Here is a 15,412-nt window from a genome sequence, read left to right as displayed (position 1 = left end):
TTGGGTGTTTTGTTTACGGAAGACGTAGCACTCCCTTCTGTAATGTGTTCTTATCATATCATGCATTCTAGGCTAAGGTGCCAGTCTTAAACTCTGACTCTCAGAGTCTAAAAAAGTAAATAGAGTTCCAAGGATATTAGTCTTAAAAAAAAAAAAATGTCTGTTTCATCTTAGGAGGAGGAAAACTAATTGGAAAAGGGAATGTGTGTTCAGAAACTGGGGTCCACCATTCATTACGGAGAGCAGGATATTCTGGTTAAGCTCACATACAGAAGTGGTAAAAACATGCTTTTAACCTGTCTCTGAAGGTTTTGTGTCTTTGAGCGAAAGGCAAGAAGACACTTTTATTGTGGCGTGCGTTATTTCCAAAGATTGTACGTGGAGGGAAGTAATAGCCTACAAAACCCAGAGATGTCTTATTTCAGTGGCTGGGCCCTCACTTTAACGTTCCCCTGGGGGACGATGACAGATTTACTCTGTCACTTGGGGCGTTCGGTTGCTCAGGGTCGAGGTCAGGGCTCCAAGGCTGGAATCAGCCAGACTCCCAACTGGGGGCAGTAACGGGCCGTGTTGTGGATCAGACTGTGCTCGGCTCTCTTCGGGAGGCGAAGAGGGGAAGACGGGAGGCGAAGAGGGGAAGACGTGCAAGTGGCTCTTGGGAGGCTGTCTGGGGGAGGAAGTGCCGGCCGAGGGGCCAGACCAGCAGCCCGGAAGCCTGTGCCGGCACCTCTCCTGCCCCAGCCTCCCTGCAGTGCTTACCTGGAGCCGGAACGTCTTCCACCCCTGAGCCCTCCCGTTTCTTTCGGGGCTCTTGCCCTGGACAAAGTGTTTAGCTCTCTCACTTAGATTGTCTTTGGGGACGAAGAACTACTGTTTCGTTTTGGGTTTTTTTTCCAAATCGCCCTTAATTAGCAGACGGCATAGTGTCGCGAATTCTTTCACTTCATAAGAACTCACAAATAGCGGTGATCTGAAGATGCGTGCGCCCGGGGGGCCAGTAAAAGGCCCCTTTCTGTGCACGTTTTGGAGCTGGAGCGGACCTCGAGAAGGGAAGGGAAGTCCGCTCTGCACATTGCCATGCTTAATCCTCTCACCGGCCCTGGGAGGGTTTTCCCAGTTTACAGGGGAGGAGCCTGAGGCCCAGGGTTGCACGAGGCAGGTACTGTATTTGAAGCGAGGCCTCTGTGGCCTCCACCACCTGGGTTGGCCATAGGACGCCGCCTTTCCGGAGACCGGTGTCGTGGTTTGCTGGAGTCAGCTGTCCAGGAGTCAGATGTCCAGGTGAGGGAGCCTGCCTGCCACCAGCTGGTTGGAGGCATTGCCAGGGCCGGGACCGGGGAGCCCCGCTAACTTGGGGCGGTGCCTCCTGGATGTCTGCTGCCCGCGGGAATCCCTCACCGCTGTTACCAGCCGGCCCCGCCACCCACCCTTGTGAGCCCTGGGGGACCCTCGCCTGGAGCCGGGGACCTGGGCTCTGAGCTTGTCCTCCCGGTTCCCTTCTCAGTCGCTCTTCCCCCACCTTGGCCTCACTCCCCATTTTCAGGCCGGCGACTCCATCCTGTTGGCTTTTTTTTTTTTCACTGTTTATTTATTTATTTCAAGAGAAAGAGTGTGAGTGGGGACGAGGCACAGAGAGAGGGGGATAGAGAATGCCAAGCAGGCTCTGTGCTCTCAGCACAGAGCCTGACGCGGGGCTCGATCCCACCAACCGTGAGATCGTGACCTGAGCCGAGATCAAGAGTCGGACGCTTAACCAACTGAGCCGCCTAGGCGCCCCTCCATCCTGCTTTCTTTTTTAATTTTTTTTTAACATTTATTCATCTTTGAGAGACAGAGAAAGACAGAGCATGAGTGGGGGAAGAGCAGAGAGAGAGGGAGACACAGAATCTGAAGCGGGCTCCAAGCTCTAAGCTGTCAGCACAGAGCCCACCGTGGGGCTTGAACTCCCGAACCATGAGATCATGACCTGAGCTGAAGTCGGATGCTCAACCGACTGAGCCACCCAGGCGCCCCTAAATATGTATTTATTTTTGAGAGGCAGGTTGGGGGAGAGTACAAGCGGGAGAGGGGCAGAGAGAGAAGGGGACACAGAATCCGAAGCAGGCTCCAGGCTCTGAGCTGTCAGCACAGAGCCCGATGCGGGGCTCAAACCCACGGACTTTGAGATCATGACCTGAGCCAAAGTCAGACGCTTAACCTGAGCCACCCAGGCACCCCTCCATCTTGCTTTCTAACCCTTGTAGCAGACAGGAGAAGCTGTGGTGGCCTGCTTTAAGCTTTGACGGAAACCCATTGACATCCATGTGTTCGTTTGCATTTTCAAGCCTTTGCTCCTCAGGCTTCTAGAAGAATTAATGGAATAGTCAGTTGTGTTTGCTCATCTGGGCCGGGAGGGGATTTCTCTGTGCTTCAGGTTGGTTTTGAAGGGTTGCCGGCAGGCAGAAAAACTGGGGACAGCGGGATATTCCTCTCTCCCCTCCCCTCTGTCTACCTTTAATCGAAAGTTCTCATCTTTGGGGCACCTGGGTGGCTCAGTTGCCTGAGCGTCTGACTTCAGCTCAGGTCATGATCTCACGGTTCGAGAGTCGCGTCGGGCTCTGCGCTGACAGTGTGGAGCCTGGAACCTGCTTCGGATTCTGTGTCTCCCTCTCTCTCTCTCTGCCCCTCCCCTGCTGTCTCTCTCTCTCTCTCTCAAAAGTGAATAAATAAACTAAAAAAAAAAAAAAAAAAGGAAGTGTATAAAAATTTTAATTTTTCGGGTCATCCATGGATTTCTCTTCAGCTCACCCGTGACCAGGAAATGGCTGAATGGCATCGGTGGGTCTTCTGTGTCTCAGCTGGTCCTCTTCCCCAGTTTCCCCTGGTGGCACTATCATTCAGGTCCTGACACCTCCCCTGCTCTGTGTCAGACCTTCGTCCCCTCCATCCCTCCTCCCTCGGGCTTTCGTCCCCGCCATCAGATGGATACTATCTCGAAGCGCCCCTGGCCTGGGCTCCTTGCTCTGGTCCCACCTTTGCTGCCTTCCACCCTCACCCTCCACTGCTGCCCCTGCTCCCACCCCCCGCTCGCACGTGCTGCGTCTCTGTCCCGCTCCCTGGCCATGCTCCTTCTTGAAGCCAGTTCCAGTTGGCCACGGTCCTCACAGCGGGCTCCGTACTCCCACCCCCGATGTGTGTGTCTTGCCCCACTTCGTCAGGTACCCCACCCACCCTGCATCGCAGGTGCGTGTGCTTTTGTCTTGTCCCCCGCCGTAGGTGGCCCTTGCCTTAGGGACAGGGCCTTAGTTCTCAGCCTGTGCGTGACATTTCAACAGTTTAAATATGTGCGCTCTGTTTTGACCCTGTGGTAGATCGCTCACCTGTATGAGCAGGAGCGAGGCGCGGAGGGGACAGCGTGGGGTCTGGAGTCAGGCAGACGGAGGTTCAGACCCTGGCTCCTGCCCTGGTAGCCGAGCTCCTTTACCTCCGCACCTTTACGACACCTTTGTGGGTCTCTCTTGTTCCATCCGTAAAACACATACAGCTGCGACCTTCCAGGGTTGTGGAGTAGCTGGTGCGGGGCTCCTCAGGCAGAGCCCGGCTCGTGACGGGCGTGAAGAACCACCACTGCGTTTGGTCCTCGTGAGCTGTTGTTCATGTCAGTGTTAGTTCACGGCCCAGACTTAGAGGGCTTGACTTCCTGCGGGTGTGGTGTCCACTGTGTTCGCGTGGGGCCCCTCAGAGGGCCGCCGCCGTGGATGCCCTGTGACCCGGCTGAGTCCCTGTGAGATGCAAATGGGAAGGCACCTGCTGCAGAATCCGTGTCATGATTCAGACAGTTTCTCTGAAGGCCTCCCGGGAAACATCTCGGGAGCGGCTCACCCCGGGCCCAGAACGAAGCTGACTGGTGCAGAGCAACCCAGACCCAGTTCCCTGTGTCCTTTCCCCTGCCCTCCGCGTGTGCAGGCTGCCACCGGCCTCCAGCAGTACCCTTCTGGAAGCCGTGCCGCTCAGACTGTGGGAATTGGTGAGCAGATGGCTTTGCTGGCGGCGGCTCCTGGCTCCCTCGCCGTCCTGGGAGCTGCCTCAGTCTGGCATGAGCCGTAAGCGCTTGTGTGCCAGGCAGGGCCCCAGGGAGAGAATATGGTTGTGTTGTTTCCAGAGGGTGGATCGGGAGTGAATGTTTTTTTGTTGTTGTTGTTTCCATGCAGCGTTTCTAAGCCAAGCGTATGAAAGTGTTCATTGGAGTCCTTTTCGTTTTGTTTTCTTGCCTGCTCAAGCAGACGTTCGGGCCAAGGCAGTGGGACTTCGTTTTCTCTGTCTTACCTGGTGTCCGTGGCAAACTGCAGACTCCCCGCACCCCTGCTTTTCCCTGCGTGCTTTCTTCCCCGTTGGATCTTGACCTGGAGCTCCCCAGAGGACCCCACTCTCCTTATAACCATCCGGAGTAGGGCTGTACCTTCCCTCCCCCTGCCCACAGCATCCGGGGGTGGCCGTGGCCTCGCTCTGCAGACCGTGCTTCCCCGGCTCCGTTCAGCACCCTGTCTTTTATGCGTGTTCACCCTTTGGGGTTCGTCTCTGTCTTTCTCCACTGTTTCTTGGCCTGGACTTTATTGTTGATAGTCCGTCCAGTTAAATCCTGCCAAGAGGGGTCAAGTATCCCCTGCACCCTGGCTCTGCAGCAGGTTGCTGTATCAGTTCACAGTTGCTGTGTAACAAGCTGCCCCACACCTGGCAGTCCAAAACAATTCCCAGTTCTCATCTCGCAGTTACCAGGGTCAGGAGCCTGGACGTGCTTTAGCTGGGTCCTCTGCGTGGCATCTCACGTGCGGTAGTCAAGGTGTCGGCCAGGGCCAGGGGTCTCCTCAGAGGTATGAGTCCTCGTCCAAGCTTGTGTGGTCCTTGGCAGAATTCCTGTTCTTGCAGCTATGGAAGGTCACCGTGGCTCGCTTCTTTGAGGCCGACGAAGAGATTTGGCCGCTATGGAATCTCGGAAAGGAATGCAGTCAGAGGAGTGGCCACCCCGTCACCTTGGCCGTAGATTGTAACCTAATTACGGGAGCAGCTGTCTCCTCCTGTTACCTGGTCGTGCCACGCTCAGGAGGGGGGCTCACCCAGGGCACCTGCATCAGGGGCTGGGATCTTGGGCCATCTCAGAATTCTGCCCACTGGTCTCGGCCTGTGGGTGCATTATGTCAAGGTGATGCCGACTGAGGGACGCTCGGTCCTCGAGGGAAGGGGCCAGGAGCACCAGTGAGCCCGCAGGCTTCGACTGCCACGCCAGTGAGTGCCACATCCTTTCCTGTCAGCACGCACACGCTTGTTCACGCTTTCAGGCTTGGCACCTCTTGGATTCACTTCCACTTTGATGATCGTCCTCTGAAACACCACTGCACTGACCCTTGCATCTCTGTCCATGAGCTTCGGCTGTAGGGGACAGGCCTGGGTTTGGTTCCCACCTCTGTCATCTGTCACCTCACTAGGCAGCAGGCCAGATCGTCCACAGCTTGTAGGATTGTCGTCAGAATTAAATGTCATAACTCCACGAATCTCTTCACCATTGTAGACACTGTGCAAATGCCCCCTGCCTGTCTCTCCTTCAGGGGCCAGCTTCCGTAGGAAGAGATTCATGGCCCTTCCTTTTCCTCCCCACTTGCGTTTCTCTCTCCTTTCTACTTCCTCGGGACTTGGGACTTGAGACTTGCTTGGTCGTGTATTTACTTAAGTACATAAATGTTCCCCCACTGGCAGAGCCGGCTGCGTAATTTGTGGATCCCAGTACAGAATGAAAATTGTGGAGGCCTTTGTTAAAAAACGGTTAAGAATTTCAAGATGGTGGGAGCAGAGCTAACCAAGCGCGAGGCCCGCCTGAGCCCAGGGCCTTGAACAACACGACAAGGCCTTCCTTCCTGGGTTTGACCCTCCCGGCGCCTGGCACGTGCCGGATGGGCCATCGAAGTCTCATAAATTGACTTTCCTGTGTTCTTTTTCACATGGAGGAACTCAAAGTGCGCCTCGGTGACACACAGGATACTAAGGACAGAGAGATTTTTCCTGCCATTTCCCCCTGCAGTTTGGCAACACAGGCACTGTTAGATACAGTCTCAGTACCCCTCTGTCCTAACCTGTCTGCTTACGAGCCATTCATTCAACAGATATTTATTGGGCACCTACTATGCACCAACCCCTGTTCGAGGAGCTGGGAATACAACAGCGAACGAGACCCATCCCTGCCCTCACGGCCGACGCTCTGTTGGGGCAGACGAGGCAGGAAGTGAGCTAAACTAGCACGTTGCCAGCGGGTTAGTAAGTGCTGAGGAGAAAAAAGGAAGCAGGGACGGAGGTGAAGCGAACCTTCACACGTGCTCCACTCCACGAGTCGCCTTTTGTGCAGTATGTCATTTAATCTTCGCGAACATCCTGTAAGGAAGGCGCCATTTTGGTCTGCCGTTTGGAGGGAGAGCTTTGGAGACGTTAACTGGCCTAATTTCACGAGGTACAAAGTGGTAGAGTCTCCCTCAGGCTCCCTGTCTCTCTGCCTTCAAAACCTGTCCCCCACCCCCAAGTTCAGGAGCCATCTCTGTGGGCCCTCCTGCCCGTGGTTTGGATCTCTCACCAGGAGGCAGAGACGAAGGAGTCCCCCCTAGTCCCCGGAGGAACCATGGCTTTGTAGCCCTTCTTCCCACTTGGACCCTAGCGGTCTCACCATGAGCTGTGTGCTTTATTTCGCAAGTCGCAGGTCCCCCTGAGCTGCACTGAGAGTGAGAAATGTGACGTAATCCCCTTCCCAGGCGGTCACCAGGCGGTCTATGGGCAGAGCACCTGGGGAATACCAGTCCCAGCTTCTGTTTACTGGGTGCCGGCGGGTGCAGGCGCTGGGTTTGGAACCCTGTGCACTGGACCTTATTTTGTTGTCACCACAGCCTCTGGGGCGGCTGCTGCCCCGCTTTAGGAAACCAGGAAACTGCGCTCGGAAAAGGCAGGTGGGAGTCCGGGACCAGGGTTTGCATGCAGGTCTCTGTGACTCAGAATCCCATGTCCCTTTCTGCTCCGCCAGGTCCCTCACAGGAGACAGGCAGTTTTGTGTTGAGCACATCCTTTCCTGTCCTCCCCCGACCCCACCTCCGGCTTAATAGTTGGTAGCTTCCCACTGACCCCCAGTTTTAAACACTGGGGTACACGAACTTAAAATCCTGTGACCATTATACTGTTCTGCTCTTCCCTTTAGATTAACTCAGGTGTTACTCCTGGTGTGTCGGCACATTTGATTTTCAAATCAGAATTTGCCCTTCAGTACGTGTTAAATTGTTGTTGCTGTTAGAAAACTCATCCTAGAGGGGCGCCTGGGGGGCTCAGTAGGTTAAGCGTCTGACTTTTGATTTCAGCTCAGTCATGATCTCACAGTTCGTGAATTCGAGCCCTGTGTTGGGCTCTGTGCTGACAGTGTGGAGCCTGCTTGGGATCCTCTCTCTCTCTCTCTCTCTCTCTCTCTCTCTCTCTCTCTCTCCCTCCCTCCCTCCCTCCCCCCCTCCCCCTCTCCCCCTCTCCCCCTCTCCCCTTCCCCCTTCCCTGCTCATGCTCACTCTCTCTCTCTCTCAAAATAAATAAGTAAACATTAAAAAAAAAAAAAGAAAGAAAGAAAACTCATCCTCGAGAGGGGACAAACGAGGACAGAGGAAAAGAGGTAATTTGATTCTGCTGGAAGTTAATTAAACTTACTATTAAGGTTAACTTAAAATGAATTTTGCTCAGAGCCTAGGAGGTTTCATTAAACTTTTGAAACACCAGTACTTAGACTTCAAAAGAATGCCACAGGGCCCTGGTCTCATTCTTCCCACACGCCAAGCGCACCCGGGAGCGCGTGCGCACACTGCAAATGCTCAAGCCAGCTCTTCCTTCGTGGCGGACGCTGGTGTTGGCAGCCACCCTTACGGTAAGTGGAACACGGCTGTGAGAGGGAGTCAGAAAACCTGGGTTCTGTCCTGAGATGTGTCACCTGCTGTGCAACCTTAGGCAGGTCACTAAACATCTCTGGGCCTCCACTTACTCCTTGGTAAAGTGATGAGACAAGATTAGAGTACGGCCTAGTCCCGTGGTGCTCCGTACTTCTAATCGTTCGCTCTAGACTTGTAACAGACTGCCCGCTTTCTCCTTCATTCCGGCACTGAGGGCAAGGTCATGTATTTGTGGGGCGCCTAGCCATGTCAGGGTCATGGTTGACCCTGAGATGGAGAACACCGGCGTGGCCTCTGGGAGAAAGTAGGCCCTTTGCTTGGACCCACCGTGGGCTCCTCAGCAGAGCCCTGGGCGAGCCACACTTCGCCGTCACGAGCGGGCTGGAAGGAAAGGACTCCCGCCTCCAGAACCCACCTTTGGCCCGTACGTCGTGCTGTAGACAGACCTCTGGATTTGAACAACTTATTAGAAAATTCCTAAGACTAGGAGAACATCCAAAACAAGTCGTTCTGCTTCAAGGAAGGCTGCAGTAAGAAAACAGAATTAATCAAAATAGGATTAATCAGAGTCAGAAGGAGCCATTTTCAAGGCATGGCAGTAATTGGGCTGGGGTGGGGGCGTGTCTGTGAGTCCCACTTTGAGATGGGGTCGGTACTGTGACAACTCCCACGGCGGCCAAGATGGGGAAGCCAGCTGGCCAGCCTCGCTGCCCTCCCAGAATCCCACGGAGATGGCAGGCTGCCATGTAGATTGCAGAAGTCCCCCAGGGCCTTTGGATCAGGGGATGGGCCCTGCTACCCAGCTGCCTGCCCTCCCCGAAACCGAGGAAAAGTCCTCCTCACTCTCAGGGCCCTCGAGAGGCCTAGGGAGAGTCTTGTACTGTGTGTGGGGGGGGGGGGGGGGGAGTCCTTGCGGATACTGACGGACACATGGGAGCTGTTTTCTGTTGTTGTTTCTTTAGCTGCTATTTTCATTGATGGTAGTGAGTACCAGCCCCTCCAGCTGCTGTCCTGACCTTCTTCCCCTCCACTGATGCCCAGTTTCACCACAAAAGACCAAAAGGTCAACCAAGTGGAATCTGAGAGGAGAAACAGTCAACACTTGGCCTGTTTCCCTTCCAAGTTCCGCTGAACCTTGTACCAGACCTATCTGGGAAGCATCCTGTCTGGTGTGCCCTTATTTTTACAGACCTACCTTTCTTTCTTTCTTTCTTTCTTTCTTTCTTTCTTTCTTTCTTTCTTTCTTTCTTTCTCTCTCTCTCTCTCTCTCTCTCTCTTCCTTCCTTCTTTCCTTCCTTCCTTCCTTCCTTCCTTCCTTCCATCCATCTATCCTTTCGGCTACTTTTGAAGTTATTTTTAAAAAGACTTTGTTTTAAAGAACATGGTTGTTTGGTATCAGGAAATGTCTGGTGCTCTCCCTGCTGGGGGCCCCCGTGCCCTGGCAGAAGCAAGTCCCAGTCAAGGCTTGGCCCATACTTGGCAAGAGTTCTTGTGGTGTGTTTCCTCAAATCTGGGTCCAGTCAAAATTCCCACAAGGGAGGGATGTGGTTTGGAGACAGCCAGGCCGGCTGCCGCCTCTGGATATCACTTGTCGTTTCCTAGATGTCCAGGCCCTGCCTGTTCTGTGCCTGGTCTGTTGCAGGTGGCAGTTTGGGAGTGGCTCTTTAAGTCTGGGGTTGAGGCCGCTGAACCACACGGCAAGAAGGATCCCTAAGGAGCCTGCTGTCTAAGGCCCTAGCACCCCTTTCCAGACCCCACCCTGTAGGGTGGGAGGGAGGAGTATCTCTTGCGAGGCAACCTGGTAACAGAGACAGTTTTTGAGTTATTTGCTTTATTTGTCATCTCAAGCAATATATATTTAGCATCTATATATTAGCCTCTGTGCTAAATGCTGGGGAGTCTTGCTAAAAACAAAAAACAAAAAACAACCCTTACCTCCAGAGGCAATGTGTGTATGCTATGTCTACCATAGCTCTGTCCAAAGGGGATTTGAAACACCGTGTAATAAAATTCATAGAAAACAGTATAATTTAAAATTAGTGAGGCAAGTGGGATATAGAGACAGTGGGGAAAAAGAAGGTGAAGCCAGGAGATGTGGATGTGGAATGCATGGCATGATGTTGGTACGGTTACCAGAGTGTGGCTACAGATCTGATGTTGAGCTTCCTAGTAGTCAGAGCAAAGAGAGAAACAAGATCGTTTGCTTGATTCATGGTATTCCTCAACATACCACCAGGTCGGTTCCTCTCTGAAGGATTCTTCTGCCAGACCCAATGTGGTGGGCGGATAAGCAGGTTGTCTTAGGTTTGGCCCTGAGGCCCACAGAGGGAGCTGATGCTGCGGGCCCATCCCACCAATTAACCTGGGTATTTGTGGTCTGGAGAGGTGAGGTCAGCGGCAGTGCTTGGTTCCAAACATTGAAAACAGGATGCTGAGTCACATCCTGCAGGCCCGCAGCATCCTGACTCCATGTGCCTTTCACAATGGAAGGCTCGCATGGGCAGGTTGGCCTCCCGCTGTTTCAGAAGTGTGGTCTCAAGCAGGAAAATGCTAAAATTAGGTTTTACATGGGTCAGGGCTGTGTGTGCACGAGGCCCTCAAACTCTGGACACACATAGACCAGGAGGAACTGGAAGAGCAGAGTTTCCCATCATTCTCCACTGCCTTGCGTCCGAAGCAAGGCTGCCTCCATCCCGGAAAATGCAGGGAGGGAAAAAGATCCCAAGGCAGGCAGAGAACTACGTCCGTGAGGGTAGAAAAACCTCCAAAAGATGAAAGAGGAAGGCCGTGAAGTGTGCCAGTGGCAAAATGACTGATACAGTGGTCTTAAAAGCTTTTATCAGGGGCTGAGTCGGTTGAGCATCCACTCTCGGTTTTGGCTCGGGTCATGATCTCATGGTTCGTGGGTTCGAGCCCCTCGTGGGACTCTGTGCTGACAGCGTGGAACATGCTTGGCGTTCTCTCCCTCTCTTTTTCTTACCCTCCCTCTCCCCCGCTTTCATTCTCTCCCTCTCAAAATAAACAAACAAACAAAAAGTGTTTTTATCACCTGTCTGTAAAGCATAATTACAAGTAATATGTTCCCCACACCCGAATAAGTGGAAATTTTTGAAATAAGTTTTAGATTTTGAAACGATATAAAACTTACAGGGAAGTTTATAAAACTTACAGCAAAGACAGCACAAAGAACTTTTTCCTGAACCATTTGAGAGTAAAGTTGCCAGCCTGAAGCCCATCACCCTTTGAATGCAGGCAGGGACCCTCTACAGACCAGACCGTTGACCCTTGACCCTGATACTGATACATTACCACCTTCTGGTCCTCCAGACCCCATTCAAGGTCTGCCATTTGACTCAATAAGCTCCTTGGTAATAGAAGGGCCCAGTTCATGATTGCACGTTGCTTGTAGCTGTCCTGTCTGAGACTCCTTCATTCTAGGACATTTCCTCCGTCTTTGACTCTCATGACCAGGACACTTTTGAACGGGACGGGCTCATCATCTTGTAGAGTGTCCCTCAGTTTAGGTTTGCGTGGTGTTTCCCGGAGATTAGATTTGGGTGGTGTTTCTTAGGCAGTACTTGGAAATTATGTTAATCCCATCCCCCATCAACTTGTCTATTTATATCTGTACAGACTCATGTTTGTTTCATTCCGCGGTTTATAATCCATTGGTTGTATTACTGACTTCAAAGTTCAGATTATGCCTGACTTGGCCACTGGGGTCACATCCATGCTGGCTCCCGTGACCCTTGACATGTCCCCGCCATCCTTCAGCACTGCCTTGCTCTTTTTTTTGGGCCTCATCTTGTACTTTCTGTACCCCATATCCGGAATCAGCCATTTCTCCAAGGAGCCCCGGTTCTGTTTAGTGGTGAATGGAATTTTTTTTTTAATTTTTTTTTAACATTTTATTTATTTTTGATACAGAGAGAGACAGAGCATGAACGGGGGAGGGGCAGAGAGAGAGGGAGACACAGAATCGGAAGCAGGCTCCAGGCTCTGAGCCATCTGCCCAGAGCCCAACGCGGGGCTCGAACTCACGGACCGTGAGATGGTGACCTGAGCTGAAGTTGGACGCTTAACCGACTGAGCCACCCAGGCGCCCCTAGTGGCGAATGGAATTTATGTGCCTCTTACTGTGTGGGTGTTGCCCTCCTCAGGCCCTCTCAGTGGGCAGAATTAGGGCATGCGAGTAAGGGTGTGCACGCACATGCACACACACACGCACACGCATGCACACACACCTGCATCTCTTTTCCTGTCCATCTAAATAATGTTGAGAACGATGAGTTCAGACTGGTACCTTCCACTCTGATCCAACACCTCAGGGTTCGTGCCGGTTTTCTCCCTCTCCGTATTTATGATTCCCTTCTCCGACTGCGAGAAATTGTCCCGAGCGCATTTGCTCGTCTGATCGGTGTCCCTGGCTGTAACCAGCCTCCTGTCTCTGCAGTCACCTCTCACCTGCATAGACGCCTTCCTAGCCCTGCTCACCGCACCCCCTCCACTCAGAGAGGTCAGCATTCTTTTTTAAAAAAAAATTTTTTTAATGTTTTATTTATTTTTGAGACAGAGACAGAGCATGAACAGGGGAGGGTCAGAGAGAGAGGGAGACACAGAATCCGAAGCAGGCTCCAGGCTCCGAGCTGTCAGCACAGAGCCCAACGCGGCGCTCGAACTCACGGACCGTGAGATCATGACCTGAGCCGAAGTCGGACGCTCAACCAACTGAGCCACCCAGGCGCCCCGAGGTCAGCATTCTTGATGCTGTTTTCCCGAGGTGTCAGGTCAGTAGAGGCTCAGAGTCCTATTCCTGGTTTCCTGTCCTGGTTCCTCCACTTCTTGGCCACGTGAACGCAGGCAAGCCACTCAGCCTCTCTGAGCCTCCGTTTCCCTCATAGACACTGAGGATCAGGTTAGTTAATATGTGTAAATTGCTTAGCACCACACTCAGCGGAGGTGTTCGTTACATTGCATTGTAGTGCACACTGCCTTTTGGGCCCTCAGGGACCCAGAGATGGACAAGTCACAGTCCTGGCTGTCAAGACCCTCAGGGTGATGTGGAGAACCTGGTGGCTGTATTGTTCGGTACATTTGGGGGCCAAGGGGACCTGACCGCCAGGTGACTGTATCTCCACTTGTGGCATTTATGTGGTGAGTCTTATGTGTCCAGTTCGTCCTATGGGTTGTAAACACCCCATGTTCCAGCTGCTTAGAGGTTACTAAGGTGAGTAAGTCATGCAGTGGTTTGAGACTGAACAGGAAGTCAGCTCTGTGAGTTTGTTTATGAGTATTTACTTAGAATTTACTGTATGTCAGGCAAGGAAGGAGCTTTAGGAAATTATGTGTGCTCTGGTCTAGTGTTCTATTGTGAAGTTCAAAAACTCTGGCGTGAGGGTAACTTCACCATAAGTTAGTAGTAAGTATGTCTGGGAACACAATTTGGAAACCAGGGGTCTTAGGTTCCTATCACTTTCTTTTTTTCTTTTTTTTTTAATGTTTTATTTATTCTTGAGAGAGACAGAGCATGAGCAGGGGAGGGGCGGAGCGAGAGAGAGACACAGAATCTGAAGCAGGCTCCAGGCTCTGAGCCGTCAGCACAGAGCCAGACACGGGGCTCGAACTCATAAGCCGTGAGATCATGACCTGAGCCGAAGTCGGACACTTAACCAACTGAGCCACCCAGGTGCCCCTATCACTTTCGAAGTATATGACCTTGCATGAGTGACTTAGCCTCTAAGCCTCAGCTTCCTCACCTGCAAGAAGAGAGAAGGTGCTATAAGATGTTGAAAGGGAAGAGCCAGGGCTTTTCGCAGCCGGGGCAGCGAAGGAGGGCTTCCTGGAGAAGGTGTGGATTCTAGCAAGTGGGCACGAGGTAGGGAAGCAGACAGGAGAGAGAGAAGGCTGCGAACAGAGGCCAGGGTAGAAGAGTTGAGGAAGACCGCATAGAGAGAAAACAGAGAATATGTGGAGTGTGGGAGAAATCGTGTACGAGGTAATACAAAGAAGGTTTTTATTATAAACCCTTTTCCTACTTGTTTTATGAGCTCCTCGAGGTCAAAGAGCGTCAGATGAATGAAGCTGAGGTTAGCAACATGTAATGGCTAATTGTGGCTACCATAGAAAGCTAGCACCAGCCTGTTGGGACTCTACAGATAATGTCACATCACTGAAAGTTCTGGAGCCGGGAATGACATAATAAGAGCTGTGGTTGGGATCTGTACAGTGGATTAGAAGCCAGAGGTCCCTGCCCTGATTCCCAGTAGATGGAGAGCTTCTGAAGCTGTGCTGCCCTCCACCATAGCCACCAACCACATGTGGCTGATTAAACTTGAATTCAATTGGAATTAATAAAATGACAGATCTCAGTATGTCAGTCACCCTCCCCACGTTTCAAGTGTTCAGAAGGTGCCTACGGCTGGTGGCCTCCCTTGTGCGGGTAGAGAGCACGTCCGTTCTCTGGCAGGGACACTCTGAGTACCTAGCGTAGAGTCAGGCGTGCAGTGGGGCCCCAGCGGATGTTGTGTGGCTCGGCGGGGACGCAGGGGGCCAGAACTGCAGTGGTAACTGAGGAACTGGGGAAGAAGGGACCTCCGGAAGGGTTGGGACCCAGCAACCCATGAACGTGGGACAGGACTGCGTACCGAAAAGAAAGGGCAAAGGACCTGGGACAGTTGAGATAATCTGTCCTTGGAATTTTTGCGTTGTTTCAAAAACATTTCCTCCGGGTGCCTGTTATTTCTGGCTGGCTAGGTTGTCTTTGCTGCCACTGCATTTCCAGCACAATGCAGCCTTTGTATCTTCTGCCCCCCTAAGGGGGCTTAGGTCCCGGTATCCCAGATGTACAGGGGAAGATAGCACCAGCTCGAGCTTCCACGGGCGGGGCCTGAGGGCTCTCGGGGGGCCGTGAGGGACCCATCCTGAGGTCTGTAGAGCCAACTCCAGGCGCATCATTTGCAGTCTTTCTTACACTGGAGAAGGGGAGGGGTCGCGGGGGGAAATAATCCTGCTTTTGCGAACTTGCTGGTGTATTGCTGGCAGGAGCCGCTCGCTCCTACCCGTTGACATGAAGGAGAGCTGTGTAGCTGGCCTCAGAGAATGTCTCTTGCTGTCTGAAATGCTTTCGGACATTCCTTCTCTCTGAGAAAAGCCCACGCCTTCCAGCCAAACAATACAGGCCTCGGCAGCAGAGACGTTTGTCCTGGGCCCTGCCGGCACCTCTTGCCCATGACCCCATTCCCTCAGTAGACCGCCCCCGAGCTGGAATTTCCCTGTCCTCAGCATTCTGTGGAGGAGAGCGGTTTCAGAGCTCTCGCGGGTACGTGTGGCAGGTGAGCCACTGAAGAATGCTGTTTGGGGCCGAGGCCCTGCCAAGCTGCGCTGCGGAGCGCAAAGGGAAAACAACAAGGCCTCGGCACAACTTCGGGGTGACCTTCAAACACCAGTTCAAAATGGGGGAAGAGCGGATAGTAAGTTTT

The 15,412-nt window shown here is 52.8% G+C and overlaps 1 protein-coding gene across 5 annotated transcripts in view; it reads left to right on the top strand.

The window, feature by feature from the left end:
* The window catches only part of SSH1 (slingshot protein phosphatase 1), a 63,511-nt gene that overhangs the window by 5,267 nt on the left and 42,832 nt on the right, over positions 1-15,412 (top strand). The gene's annotated exons all lie outside the window — the stretch shown is intronic.

This window comes from Acinonyx jubatus, chromosome D3 (genome assembly GCF_027475565.1).
Source record: "Acinonyx jubatus isolate Ajub_Pintada_27869175 chromosome D3, VMU_Ajub_asm_v1.0, whole genome shotgun sequence".
Classification (NCBI taxonomy): domain Eukaryota; kingdom Metazoa; phylum Chordata; class Mammalia; order Carnivora; family Felidae; genus Acinonyx; species Acinonyx jubatus.
Note: the sequence above shows the minus strand (reverse complement) of the source record. Positions and strands in the feature narration are given on the sequence as shown.